At 39.3% G+C, this 14174-nt stretch overlaps 1 long non-coding RNA gene across 1 annotated transcript in view; it reads right to left on the bottom strand.

Annotated features, from left to right (window-relative positions):
* Positions 1 to 542: 542 nt before the first annotated feature.
* Positions 543 to 14174, bottom strand: part of LOC116563802 — a 15815-nt gene continuing 2183 nt past the window's right edge. Inside the window, exons 2-3 of the long non-coding RNA XR_004274582.1 lie at positions 14007 to 14095; positions 543 to 4121 (exon numbers count right to left, since the gene is read on the bottom strand). This is a non-coding gene — a long non-coding RNA (uncharacterized LOC116563802). The remainder of the gene's footprint in view (positions 4122 to 14006; positions 14096 to 14174) is intronic.

Here is a 14174-nt window from a genome sequence, read left to right as displayed (position 1 = left end):
CTGGCTTCTTTCATTTAGAATAACATTTACAAGGTTCATCCCCATTGTAGCAAGCATCAGTCCTTCATTTCTTTTTATTGTTGGATGATATTCCATTGCAGGGATACACTACATTTTGTTTAGTCATTTATCAATCAATGAACATTTGGGTTGTTTTCACTTTGGGGCTACTATGAATAATGCTGCTATGAACATTAATGTACAAGTTTTTGTGTAGGAAATAATTTTAATTTTCTTGGATAGACATCTAGGGGTAAAATTGTAGGATCACATGGAAACCCTATGTGAAATTTTTTGAAAAACTGCCAAACTCATTTACAAGGAGGCTACACCATTTTATGTTCCTACTAGAAGTGAATGAGGGTTCAAATTTCTCTACATTCTCATCAACATTTGTTATTGCATGTCTTTTTTACTACAGCCATCCTAATGAATGTGAAGTGATATTTCATTGTGGTTTTGATTTGCATTTCCCTTTAGGGAATGATTTTGAGCATCTTTCCATGTGTTTATTGGCCCTTAGTATATCTTCTTTAGAGAAATGTCTATTCAAATCCCTTGCCCAGGGTTTTTAAATTGAATTATTTCTTTTTATTGTTGATTTACAAAGGTTCTTCATGTATTCTGGATACTGGTACCTTCTCAAGTATATGATTTGCAAATATTTTCATCCACTCTGTTGTTTGTCTTATCAGTTTCTTGATAATGTCCTTTGAAGCTCAAAAGTTTTTAATTTGATGCAGTCCAATTCTTTTCTTCTGGTGCTTATGTGCTTTTGGTGTCATATCTAAGAAAACATTGCCTCATCCAAGCTCACAAGGATTTACTTTTATAATTTTTTTCCTAGAGTTTGAAGGTTTTTGCTCTTGTATTTAGGTTGTTGACCCATTTTTGAGTTAATATTTGTATATGTTGTAACTCAATTCCAAAGTCATTCTTTTACACATGGGTATCCAGTTGTCACATCAGCATTTATTGAAAAGACTATTCTTAATCAAGTTATCTTGGCACTCTTGTCAAAAATAAATTGACCTTAAATATAAGGGTTTATTTCTGGACTCTATATTCTATTCCCTTGATCATATGTCTATCCTTATGCCAGTGCCACAATACCTTGATTACTATAGCATTCTAGTAATTTTTGAAATCAGCAATTTTAGAATCAGTTTATTTCTTTAAAAAAAAAAGCAGATAGAATTTTGGTAGTGATTGTGTTGCTACAGATCAGTTTGGGGAGTATGTCTACCTTAAGATTAATTCTTCTGATCCACAAGTAAGAGATATCTTTCCATTTATTTAGCTATTTCTTAATTTCTTTAAAAATGCTGTATCATTTTAGGTTTATAAATCTCATATTTTTTTGTTCCCTCTATTCTTAAACATATTATTATTCTTGATGTTACTATCAGTGGAATTGTTTTGCTAACTTCCTTTTTGAATGTTTATTGCTAGTGTATAGAAATACAACTCATTTTTGTATATTAATCTTGTACTCTGCAACCTTGCTGAATGTGCTTATTAGCTCTAATAGTTTTGTGGATTTTTTATGATTTCTGTGTACAACATTATGCCATCTGTGCATATAGTTTTACCTCTTTTTTTCTGATCCGTGTGCCTTTTATTACTTTTTCTTGCTTAATTGTACTGATTAGAACCTCCAGTACAATATTGACTAGAAATGAACTATATATTTTTTAAATTCATAATTCTATATGGCTGACTCCAAGAATTTAACAGCTATTCTATATAATAATATCAATTAAAGTAGTATATTAAATGGGAGATTTCAAACGATTACCTCAATATATTTATATAAGAAACACTTATATCATGCTGGTATGTGTCAGATAGTTTTAAGCACTTTGTAAGTATTATCTCATTGAATCTTTACAACAATTCTATGATTTAGATGCTATCATTCCCCATATTACACATGAGGAAAACAGAGTTAATTTATCCAATGTAACACCGCAGCTAAGTAGCAGAGCTAGAATTTAAGCCCAGCCAGATTGGTCCAGAGTTGTAGCTCTTAACCATTCAACATGCTGACTCACATATATGTCATTATTAACCAAGTAGCTTAATGATGACATTTGAAAAGCATTCCTTTACATGTCGTGAAAAAGACAAGGTTGCCAACTACTGCTACTTCTATTGAACATTTTAGTGTAAGTTCTAGTAAATGAAAGCCAATGAAATTTTTGGTATAATAATTGGAAAAACAGAGACCTAACTATCATTATTTGTGAAACATATGATCTGTCCACACAAAAAATTCAATAGCTTCTATATTCAGCCATTAGAAATTGAAAATTATCTACGGATTCATGGGTAAAAGAGCTGCATACAAAATTTGGGGGCACATTCCTAAGCACCAGTCACAATCCACTGAATAATATGACAGAGAAAATATTTCAATACTATATGATATCTAGGAGTAAATCTAACAAAAGATACACAAGTGAGAACCAAGAATTTGAGAAAAGAAAGTAGACTAGTGTGACCGTAGCATAGAGTTTACACAGGGGGAATTCAGAAAAAAAGGAGTTTGGCCAGATTAAAGAGGCTTGATATGTATTCCATGGAGAGTTTTTGAGCAAGGAAGTAGAAAAATTAATTTAATAGTTAGAGAAATTTAATCTGAGACCAATTCAATGGAATCCATTAGTCTAAGGAGTTCAGAAATACAGTGGTAGGATTCAGTCTTAACTACCTCCTCGTGTGGAGATTTTTACAACCAGTCCATTTGTAGTAAAGGGCAATGTACTGCCTGCCACATACTCAAATAAAAGAAAAATCAATATTTTAGATGATTGTTTTTCTGTACAGTAAAAATGAAACGCAGAAAGCAGTGCTGGTTGTCAGACTCGGTTTGGCCTTCATATTTTCAATATGAGGTCAAATGACGGAATCTTGAGTCATTCACTGGCCTGGTTGATGACCAGTTCTTCTATCTAATGACTAATTTTGGCATTTAGAAAAAGGCTAAAAATATGCCTGTGATCATAGGCAGAATGCAGTTATTTTAAAAAAAGAGACTTTGGGGCCAGTTTCAAAAAATTATAATGAAACCATGGTCATAACAGGCAATAGCTGTATGGGTTAAATCATAAAGTAAGAATATTTTAACATCAAGTTCTGACGCCAGTATGGCACTATATAGGGAGGTCTAAGTCCCCAACTAACCTATTTTTGTTAAACATAAATAAACATATTCAGGCCCTTATCTTTCCAACTTCTCTTTGGCATTTTCATTTGCCAAATATTTACTGGGCACCTGCTATATATCAGGCACTGTGCTAAGGCCAGAGGATTCAGCAGAGAACAAAGTAAATGCAGCACCCGCCATCTCAAGGTTTACATTCCTGCCTGAAGTCTGCAATGTGGCAAACTTCTCCTAGGCTTCCAGGACACCACTCTGGAGTTTTTCCCCCGCCTCCCTCATCACTCTGTCTCCTTCACTGACTCCTTTTCTTTTGCTTTTTTTTTTTTAAAACATTGGTTGCCCCAATTCTCAGCCCTCTTCTCTTCTCTCTCAGTATTCTCCCAGAGAAGTTCTCCATTTATTCCCCTTTTTAAATTTCATTTATATAGTAAAATTACATTTAGATCTAGATAGATATATAGATTACTATGTGCCAAGATCTGTTATAATCACATTACAAATATTAACTTATTTAATCCTTGTAACAATCATTTTAGATGGATATTCTTATTTTACGTGTTTTCAGATGAGAGCACTGAGTCACAAATTAGTTAATAAAGTGGCAGAACTGGAGTTTAAACCAAGACAGACCATTACATAGACTAGTATGCTACGCATACTCCTCTATCTTCAACCTATAACCTATGTGTGGATGCCTCCCCAATGCAGATCATTAAATTGTAATTTTCTATATTCAGTCTCATATTTTGTAATAGCTGCTAGACATCAATAACTGAACTTTCTACACATAACTTAGAAACAATGTGTTTTTCAGTCTGAATGGTCATGTCTTCCCAAAATTCTTGTGTTGAAATCCTAACCCCAAGGTAATGGTATTTGAAAGTGAGGCCTTCTGCTCAAAACTGCTACAGATTTCCAGCTTCTGGTGTTGGTGCTGGCAAATGGCCCTTCTTGCCTTGATCCACAGGGATGAGAAAGGGTATGTCGTTAATGTTTTGTTAGCTAATGCTGATTAATTAATCAAAAAAAAGTGAGGCCTTCTGGAAGATGATTAAGTCATGAGAGTGAGTCCTCATTAATAGGATTTGTGCCCTTATAGAAGAGACCCCAGAGAGCTGCCTTGCCCTTCTACATAACTTTGGGAACCAATATTTTCCAAATGACCAGTGCATTTTGTTACAAAATCATACTTGGGTAAATGCTTCATTCAAAACTCAATATACACCAATGAATTTTAATGCATTATAGTAACAAATATGTTTTCAGATTCTACATTGCAACTAAGCATTATGAAACTGCCACTACCGTATTTTGATTTATTAGCAAAGAATATCAGATACTCTAAGCTTGGAGTTCCTCAGCTATCACACAAACCCACTGCATGCAACCACCTGGGCCCCTTAGTGTCCCCCTCCATGGGACTTGGAGAGCAAAGGTTACCAGTGGAAACATGAAGCTCATACTGATTGCTGCACCATGAGTAATGACTTAGGAATTCTGTGTCTAATGCCAGCAACGTGAAACTGTAGAAGGCTAATTTCTTAGCTTATAAATGACATAAAATCTCAGACTGTTCACAGTTCTTGACAGATAATGAATGATGAGAAAATTGTTTAACTAAATGAAGTGGTCATGTGAGGCAATCCTGGGAAATAGACTAGAATGATTAGGATAGAGATGATTTAAGGAGTACTCTTATCTGCAGGTGATAGGCAGTTACTGAAGGTGTTTTAGTACACCACAGCAAAAGTGTTACCTTAATAAAATTAATCAGAGTGATAGGCTAACTGCCAATGCAGAGCTAGAAAGAGCGTTTACAGTGAAGAAGGCATTGTGATAAGTCTTCTATTTAATCTCTGTTAAAATTGAATAATGTGATTATAATAAATTATAATATATATATAATTATAAATCGTTCTACTATAAGGACACATGCACATGAATGTTCATTGCAGCACTGTTTACAATAGCAAAGACCTGGAACCAACCCAAATGCCCATCAACGACAGACCGGAAAGGGAAAATGTGGCACATATACACCGTGGAATATTATGCAGCCATCAAAAACGATGAGTTTGTGTCCTTTGTAGGGACATGGATGAACCTGGAAACCATCATTCTCAGCAAACTGACAGAAGAGCAGAAGATCAAACACCACATGTTCTCACTCATAGGCGGGTGTTGAACAATGAGAACACATGGACACAGGGAGGGGAGCACTACACACTGGGGTCAGTTGGGGGGAAATAGGGGAGGGACGGTGGGTGGTGGGGAGTTGGGGAGAGATAGCAAGGGGAGAGATGCCAGATGTAGGTGATGGGGAGGAAGACAGCAAATAACATTGCCATGTGTGTATCTATGCAACAATCTTGCATGTTCTTCACATGTACCCCAAAACCTAAAATGCAATAAAATAAATTAAAAAAAAAACATTTATATATAGTACTTGTTACGTGAACAGCTTTAAATACATTAACTCACTAAACAAGTATACAATTTTATAAGGTAAATACTATTATTGCCTATTTCAGTTCCAGTAGCTATAACAAACAGAGTGCCACAGGCTGGCTGGCTTTAACATCAAACATTCATTGCTCACAGTTCTGGAGACTGAGAAGTCCAAGGTGAAGGCATCAGCCAACTCAGTGCCGAATGAGGACACCCTTATTGGTTTGTAGACAGTCGTGTTCTCCTTGTATCCTCATGTGGCCTAAAGAATGAGCTTTAGTCTCTTTCTCTTATAAGGATACTAATCCTATTATTGGGGCACCACTCTCATGACCTCATCTAAACCTGATTAACTCCCAAAGTCCCCACCTCTAATACCATCCCACTGGTGGTTAGGATTTTAAAATATGAAATTTGGGAAAGCATATACATGTAGTCCACAATATCATCATTTTACAAATAAGGAAACCAAGGAATCTAAAGATAAGTCTCTTGTTCAAGTTCACAACAAACCAAAAACAAGTAAATGGAAGAAGCAGGACTTGACTCTAGGAAGTATTTCTCCCAAAGACTATGTTCTCAACCATTATCCTATAATGCATTACTCTTGGCGTATGTATTCATTATACCCATTTTATAGCTATGCAAAGAAGTGTAGAAAAATTAGGTCACTTACCCTAAGTCATAAATCCAGTAAGTGTTAAAACTAGGACTAGGAGGGATCCAAGATGGCCGTTTAGGAACAGCTCAGGATTGCAGCTCCCAGTGAAAGCGCAGAGGGTGAGTGGACGCCGCATTTTTATTGCCCACAGACTAGGCAATTCCCAGACGGAGGAGCCCCACAGGTCGCCAGCGCGGCTGTTTCGGCCAGCGCGGCTGTGCGTGCTGGCGCCACTGCTTTGCCCCGCGAGGCTGCTTTGTCGGCGCCCCGGAGCAGCGGTTCTCCATACAAAATACACCGGTCCGGGTGCCCTTCTGGCTGGCGACTGGAGCCAGGGGAAGTCGCCCATTCGTCTGTTTAAAAAGGGGACTGAGCAGGGAGCCAGGACAGCAGATTCCAGGGCAAAAAAAGCACCACAAATCTCAGTGCCACTGTTTAAGCCAGCGCAGTGAGTCGCCGCACGGAAAAAAAACACACACCGCGGCGCCTCTTCAACAGGCGACTGGAACACCAACTTAAAAAAAAAAAAAAAAGGCTCTGAGGCAGAGAGCCAGCGATCAGGCTCGGCTGGTCCCACCCCCACAAAAGAACGGCAACCAGAAACTCTCTGGATTGAGAGTTTCACAGGAAGCGCAGCTGAACTCAGGACAGTCCAGCTCTGTGGGGGAGGGGCGTCCGCCATTACCGAGGCAGCCCGCCGATAGGGAGGTAGTCAGCCAATGCTGAGGCAGCCTGCCGTTGCCAAGGAAACCCACCATTGCCAAGGCAACCCGCCTCTTCAGAGAGACTCCGCCTCAACAGCAGCGGGCCACCATTGCTGAGGCAGCTCTAACTACACCCATATAAACAGGACTGCAGGGAAGTTCACTCGGCAGCTGGGCAGAGCCCACAGCAGCTCAGCAAAACCTATACAGGCAGACAGTGACTAGGCTGCCTCCTTGCTGGGCAGGGCAGCTCTGAAGGAAAAAAAAATAAAGAGAAGGCAGCAGCATAACGGAAACTCATAAAGCCCTAAATCCCGGGGACAGAGCACCTGGGAACAAAAAGTGGTTTATCAGTTCTGCTGCAGCAGACCTAAACGTACTTGCCCAGCAGCTCTGAATGAGCAACGGAGCTCACAGCTCAGCATTTGAACTCCTATAAAGAAGAGACCGTCTCCTCAAGCAGTTCCCTGACCCCTGTATATCCAAAGAGCCACCTCATAAAGGAGAGATCAGATTGACACTTGGCGGGTATCCTTCTGGGACAAAGATAGCAGAAGAAGAAAACTGGTAACAACCCTTACTGTTCAGCAGCTGCTGCAGGTGAACCCCAGGCAAGCAGGGCCTGGAGTGGACCTCAGCAGACCTACAGCAGAGGGGCCAGACTGTCAGAAGGAAAACCAAGAAACAGAAATAACCTCATCATCAACAAACAGAACGTCCACGCAGAGACCCAATCTAAAAGCCAGCAACTACAAAGTCGACAGGTGGATAAATCCATAAAGATAGGAAGAAGCCAGTGCAAAAAGGATGAAAACACCCGAAACCAGAACACTTCTCCTCCTACAAGGGATCACAACTCCTCACCAGCAAGGGAACAAGGTTGGATGGAGAACGAGTGTGATGAAATGACACTTCTGAATCAGACTTCAGAAGGTGGGTAGTAAGAAACTTCTGTGAACTTAAAGAACATGTTCTAACCCAATGCAAAGAAACTAAGAACGTTGAAAAAAGATTTGACGAAATGCTAACGAGAATGGACAAAATAGAAAGGAATATAAGTGAATTGATGGAGCTGAAAAACGCAACAATAGAACTTCGCGAAGCATGAACAAGTATCAACAGCCGAATTGACCAAGCAGAAGAAAGGATATCAGAGGTCGAAGATCAACTCAACTAAATAAAATGGGAAGGAAAGAATGGAGAAAAAAGGGCAGAAAGGAATGAACAAAGTCTCCAAGAAATGTGGGACTATGTGAAAAGACCTAATCTACGTTTGATAGGCGTACCTGAATGTGACGAAGAGAATGAATCCAAGCTGGAAAATACTCTTCAGAATATTATCCAGGAAAACTTTCCCAACCTAGCAAGGCAGGCAAATATTCAAGTCCAGGAAATACAGAGAACCCCGCAAAGATATTCGTCAAGAAGAGCAACCACAAGGCACATAATCGTCAGACTCGCCAGGGTTGAAATGAAGGAGAAAATACTAAGGGCAGCCAGAGAGAAAGTTCGGGTTACCCACAAAGGGAAGCCCATCAGACTCACAGCAGATCTCTCAGCAGAAACCCTACAAGCCTGAAGAGAGTGGGGGCCAATATTCAACATCCTTAAGGAAAAGAACTTTCAACCCAGAATCTCCTATCCAGCCAAATTAAGCTTCATAAGTGAAGGAAAAATAAAATCCTTTGGGAACATGCAAGTACTCAGAGATTTCGTCACCACCAGGCCAGCTTTACAAGAGCTCCTGAAAGAGGCTCTACCCATATAAAGGAACAACCAGTACCAGCCACTCCAAAAACATGCCAAATGGTAAAGAGAATCAACACAATGAAGAATCTGCATCAACTAATGGGCAAAACAGCCAGCTAGCACCAAAATGGCAGTATCAAATTCACACATAACAATATTAACCCTAAATGTAAATGGACTAAATGCCCCAATCAAAAGACACAGACTGGCAAATTGGATAAAAAGCCAAAATCCATGGGTGTGCTGTATCCAGGAAACCCATCTCATATGCAAGGATACACAAAGGCTCAAAATAAAGGGATGGAGGAAGATTTACCAAGCAAATGGAGAGCAAAAAAAAGCAGAAGTTGCAATTCTCATCTCTGATAAATTAGACTTTAAAGCAACAAAGATCAAAAGAGACAAAGAAGGACATTACATAATGGTAAAAGGATCAATGCAACAAGAAGAGCTAATGATCCTAAATATATACACACCCAATACAGGAGCACCCAGATACATAAGGCAAGTTCTTAATGATCTACAAAGAGACTTAGGCTCCCACACAATTATAGTGGGAGACTTTAACACCCCATTGTCAATATTAGACAGATCAACCAGACAGAAAATTAACAAGGATATCCAGGACTTTAACTCAGACCTGGACCAAGCAAACCTAATAGACATTTACAGAACTCTCCACCACAAATCCACAGAATATACATTCTTCTCAGCACCACATCACACCTACTCTAAAATTGACCACATAATTGGGAGTAAGTCACTCCTCAGCAAATGCAAAAGAACGGAAATCATAACAAACAGTCTCTCAGACCACAGTGCAATCAAGTTAGAACTCAGAATTCAAAAACTAACCCAGAACCGCACAGCTTCATGGAAACTGAACAACTTGTTCTTGAATGTTGACTGGATAAACAATGAAATGAAGACAGAAATAAAGATGTTCTTCGAAACCAACGAGAATGAAGACACAACATACCAGAATCTCTGGGACACATTTAAAGCAGTCTTTAGAGGAAAATATATAGCAATAAGTGCCCACATGAGAAGCAAGGAGAGATCAAAAATTGACACCCTTTCGTCAAAACGGAAAGAGCTAGAGGAGCAAGATCAAAAAAACTCAAAGTCTAGCAGAAGACAAGAAATAGCTAAGATCAGAGCAGAACTGAAGGAGATAGAGACACAAAAAACCCTTCAAAAAATCAATAAATCCAGGAGCTGGTTTTTTGAAAAGATCAACAAAATAGACAGACTACTAGCCAGATTAATAAAAAAGAGAGAATAACCAAATTGATGCCATAAAAAACGATAAAGGGGATATCACCACAGATTCCACAGAAATTCAAACCATCATCAGAGATTATTACAAACAACTCTATGCACATAAACTAGTAAACCTGGAAGAAATGGATAAATTCCTGGACACTTGCCTCCTCCCAAGCCTAAACCAGGAAGAAGCCAAAACCCTGAACAGACCAATAACAAGGTCTGAAGTTGAGGCAGCAATTAAAAGCTTACCACCCAAAAAAAGACCAAGTCCAGACGGGTTCACAGCCAAATTCTACCAGACATACATAGAGGAGCTGGTACCATTCCTTCTGAAACTATTCCAAACAATACAAAAAGAGGGAACTCTTCCCAAATCATTTTATGAGACCAAAATCATCCTGATTCCAAAACCTGGCAGAGACTCAACAAGAAAAGAAAACTTCAGGCCAATATCCATGATGAACATAGATGCAAAAATCTTCAATAAAATACTGACAAGCAGATTGCAACAGCACATCAAAAAGTTTATCCACCATGATCAAGTAGGCTTCATCCCAGGGATGCAAGGCTGGTTCAACATATGCAAGTCTATAAACGTAATTCACCACATAAACAGAACCAAAGACAAAAACCACATGATTATCTCAATTGATGCAGAGAAGGCCTTTGACAAAATTCAACAGCCCTTTATGCTAAAAACCCTCAATAAGCTAGGTATTGATGGAACGTATCTTAAAATATTAAAAGCAATTTATGACAAACTAACACCCAATATCATACTGAATGGGAAAAAACTGGAAGCATTCCCCTTGAAATGTGGCACCAGACAAGGATGCCCTCTTTCACCACTCCTATTCAATATAGTATTAGAAGTTCTAGCCAAAGCAATCAGGCAAGAAAATGAAATAAAGGGCATTCAAATAGGAAAGGAGGAAGTCAAATTGTCTCTATTTGCAGATGACAAGATTATATATCTAGAAGACCCCATCGTCTCAGCCCCAAATCTCCTGAAACTGATAAGCAACTTCAGCAAAGTCTCAGGATACAAAATCAATGTGCAAAAATCACATGCATTCCTATACACCAATAACACACTTAAAGAGATCCAAATCAAGAACAAACTTCCATTCACAATTGCCACAAAGAGAATAAAATACCTAGGAATACAACTAACAAGGAACGTAAAGGACCTCTTCAAGGAGAACTACAAGCCACTGCTCAACGAAATAAGAGAGGACACAAACAGATGGAGAAACATCCCATGCTCATGGAGAGGAAGACTCAATATCGTGAAAATGGCCATACTGCCCAAAGTAATTTACAGACTCAATGCTATCCCCATCAAGCTACCAATGACCTTCTTTGCAGAACTGGAAAAAACCACCTTAAACTTCATATGGAACCAAAAGAGAGCCCGCATAGCCAAGTCAATTCTAAGCAAAAAGAACAAAGCGGGGGGCATCACACTACTGGACTTCAAACTATACTACAGGGCTACATTAATCAAAACAGCATGATACTGGTACCAAAACAGAGATATAGACCAATGGAACAGAACAGAGGTCTTGGAGGCAACACAACATATCTACAACCATCTGATCTTTGACAAACCAGACAAAAACAAGCAATGGGGAAAGGATTCCCTGTTTAATAAACGGTGTTGGGAAAGCTGGCTAGCCATGTGCAGAAAGCAGAAACTGGACCCCTCCCTGACACCTTACACTAAAATTAACTCCAGATCGATTAAAGACTTAAACATAAGACCTAACACCATAAAAACCCTAGAAGAAAATCTAGGCAAAACCATTCAGGACATAGGTGTAGGCAAGGACTTCATGACCAAAACACCAAAAGCATTGACAACAAAAGCCAAAATAGACAAATGGGACCTAATCAAACTCCACAGCTTCTGCACAGCAAAAGAAACAGTCATTAGAGCGAATCGGCAGCCAACAGAATGGAAAAACATTTTTGCAGTTTACCCATCTGACAAAGGCCTGATATCCAGAATTTACAAATAACTGAAACAGATTCACAAGAAAAAAACAAGCCCATTCAAAAGTGGGCAAAGGACATGAACAGACACTTTACAAAAGAAGACATATATGAGGCCAACAAATATATGAAAAAATGCTCATCATCACTGGTCATCTGAGAAATGCAAATCAAAACTACACTGAGATACCATCTCACGCCAGTTAGAATGGCGATCATTAAAAAATCTGGAGACAACAGATGCTGGAGAGGATGTGGAGAAATAGGAACACTTTTACAATGTTGGTGGGAGTGTAAATTAGTTCAACCATTGTGGAAGACACTGTGGCAATTCAAGGACCTAGAAATAGAAATACCATTTGACCCAGCAATCCCATTACTGGGTATTTATCCAAAGGATTACAAATTGTTCTGCTATAAGGACACGTGCACACGAATGTTCATTGCAGCACTGTTTACAATAACAAAGACCTGGAACCAACCCAAATGCCCATCGACGATAGACTGGATAGGGAAAATGCGACACATATACACCATGGAATATTATGCAGCCATTAAAAATGATGAGTTTGTGTCCTTTGTAGGAACATTGGATGAACCTGGAAACCATCATTCTCAGCAAACTGACAGAAGAGCAGAAGATCAAACACCGCATGTTCTCACTCATAGGCGGGTGTTGAACAATGAGAACACATGGACACAGGGAGGGGAGCACTACACATTGGGGTCAGTTGGGGGGAAATAGGGGAGGGACGGTGAGGGGTGGGGAGCTGGGGAGAGATAGCAAGGGGAGTGATGCCAGGTGTAGGTGATGGGGAGGAAGACAGCAAATCACACTGCCAGGTGTGTACCTATGCAACAATCTTGCATGTTCTTCACATGTACCCCAAAACCTAAAATGAAATAAAATTAAATAATGGGAAAAAAAAACTAGGGCTATAGTGCTAAATATAAAAAAGGAGAAGATTATTATAGTCAATTATATAAATTCAATTGGTATGCTTATTTTCATTCTTTTCAACTATTCCTTTCGTGGTCTGAGGTAAAGGGATTCCTTTGGAGATTGTTACATGAGCAGCGTGACTCAGACTCCATGGGACTTGCAGTCATAATCCTGATGACCGAAATAGGAAAATGAGGTAAGCAATGCCTTATAGGATGGAACCACTTAACTTCAAACCGTGACTGAGAATGACAGGAACCCAACTCAAAACTCAACGTCAGCAACAGCTGGAACCATGGCCTCACTTCTCTCTCTCTCTGCCATCTCTGCTTCTCTTTGTCCATTGACATCCTTCCTACAGATTTGTTCACAAAGCTGAAACTCTGTCTATCATTATCCTAGACTCACATCTTACTAGTTTCACCACCAACAGGAGGGAAAAAAATCTTTCCCCGATTCCAGCTCAACAATACCCAGGAAAGGATGCTGTTTGGCTTGACTTGAGTCATTCCCTCATTTTATGACCAATCCCTGTGTGCAGTAAGGTAATCCACTATTCTAAGTCAGGTATCTTCTCTACCCTGGATGGGGACAAGCCTGAGGAGTGTATAAAGAACAAGTCAGGAAACAATGATTGATAGTCCCTTCTAGACCCACGATATTGTAATTGGAGAAAAGCTGTTTCCCCTGTCCCCCAAAAAAAGCAGAGAGAGAAGGGGGACAGTGATCTCAGGCAAACAGAAGGAATAGAGCGTCACAATATCTGAACAGAGACTCTTTCTATTTGGCTTTGGCATCCTTTACATTGGAAGCACATTTTGGAATTCAGCACATAATTCAGTTCAGTACAAGGCTGGGTTTCTTTGCTTTACTTATTGATATCTTGAGTTCCCTCACTGAGTAACTCAATCAGACAATTTCCTTGGAGATGAGGACTGAATTCATACATTTTCCTAGGTATTTTTGTACACTTAGTAAATTCCCATTGAAAAAAGTCCAGCCAACTTTCCTTGCCACGCTATAAATGTAACAATGTTTGGTTTATAGCAGCAGTAGTTTTAGGGAGCCTACCGTTGTTTGGAATTCTTCCCCTGTGGTTCACAGTTGCTCCCAAGGGGATGGTCCCCATACCGTTTTGTCTTCATTATACTAACAGCTCACTGCTGAATCAAACAGGGCCAGCCTCAGCCAGAAAAAAAAAAAAAAAAAAAAAAAAAAAAAAAAAAAAAAAAAAAAAAA

This window comes from Sapajus apella, unplaced genomic scaffold, assembly GCF_009761245.1.
Source record: "Sapajus apella isolate SASKATOON/1434 unplaced genomic scaffold, GSC_monkey_1.0 scaffold2, whole genome shotgun sequence".
Classification (NCBI taxonomy): Eukaryota; Metazoa; Chordata; class Mammalia; order Primates; family Cebidae; genus Sapajus; species Sapajus apella.
The sequence above is the reverse complement of the archived record's forward strand: the minus strand, read 5'-3'. Positions and strand labels throughout refer to the sequence as shown.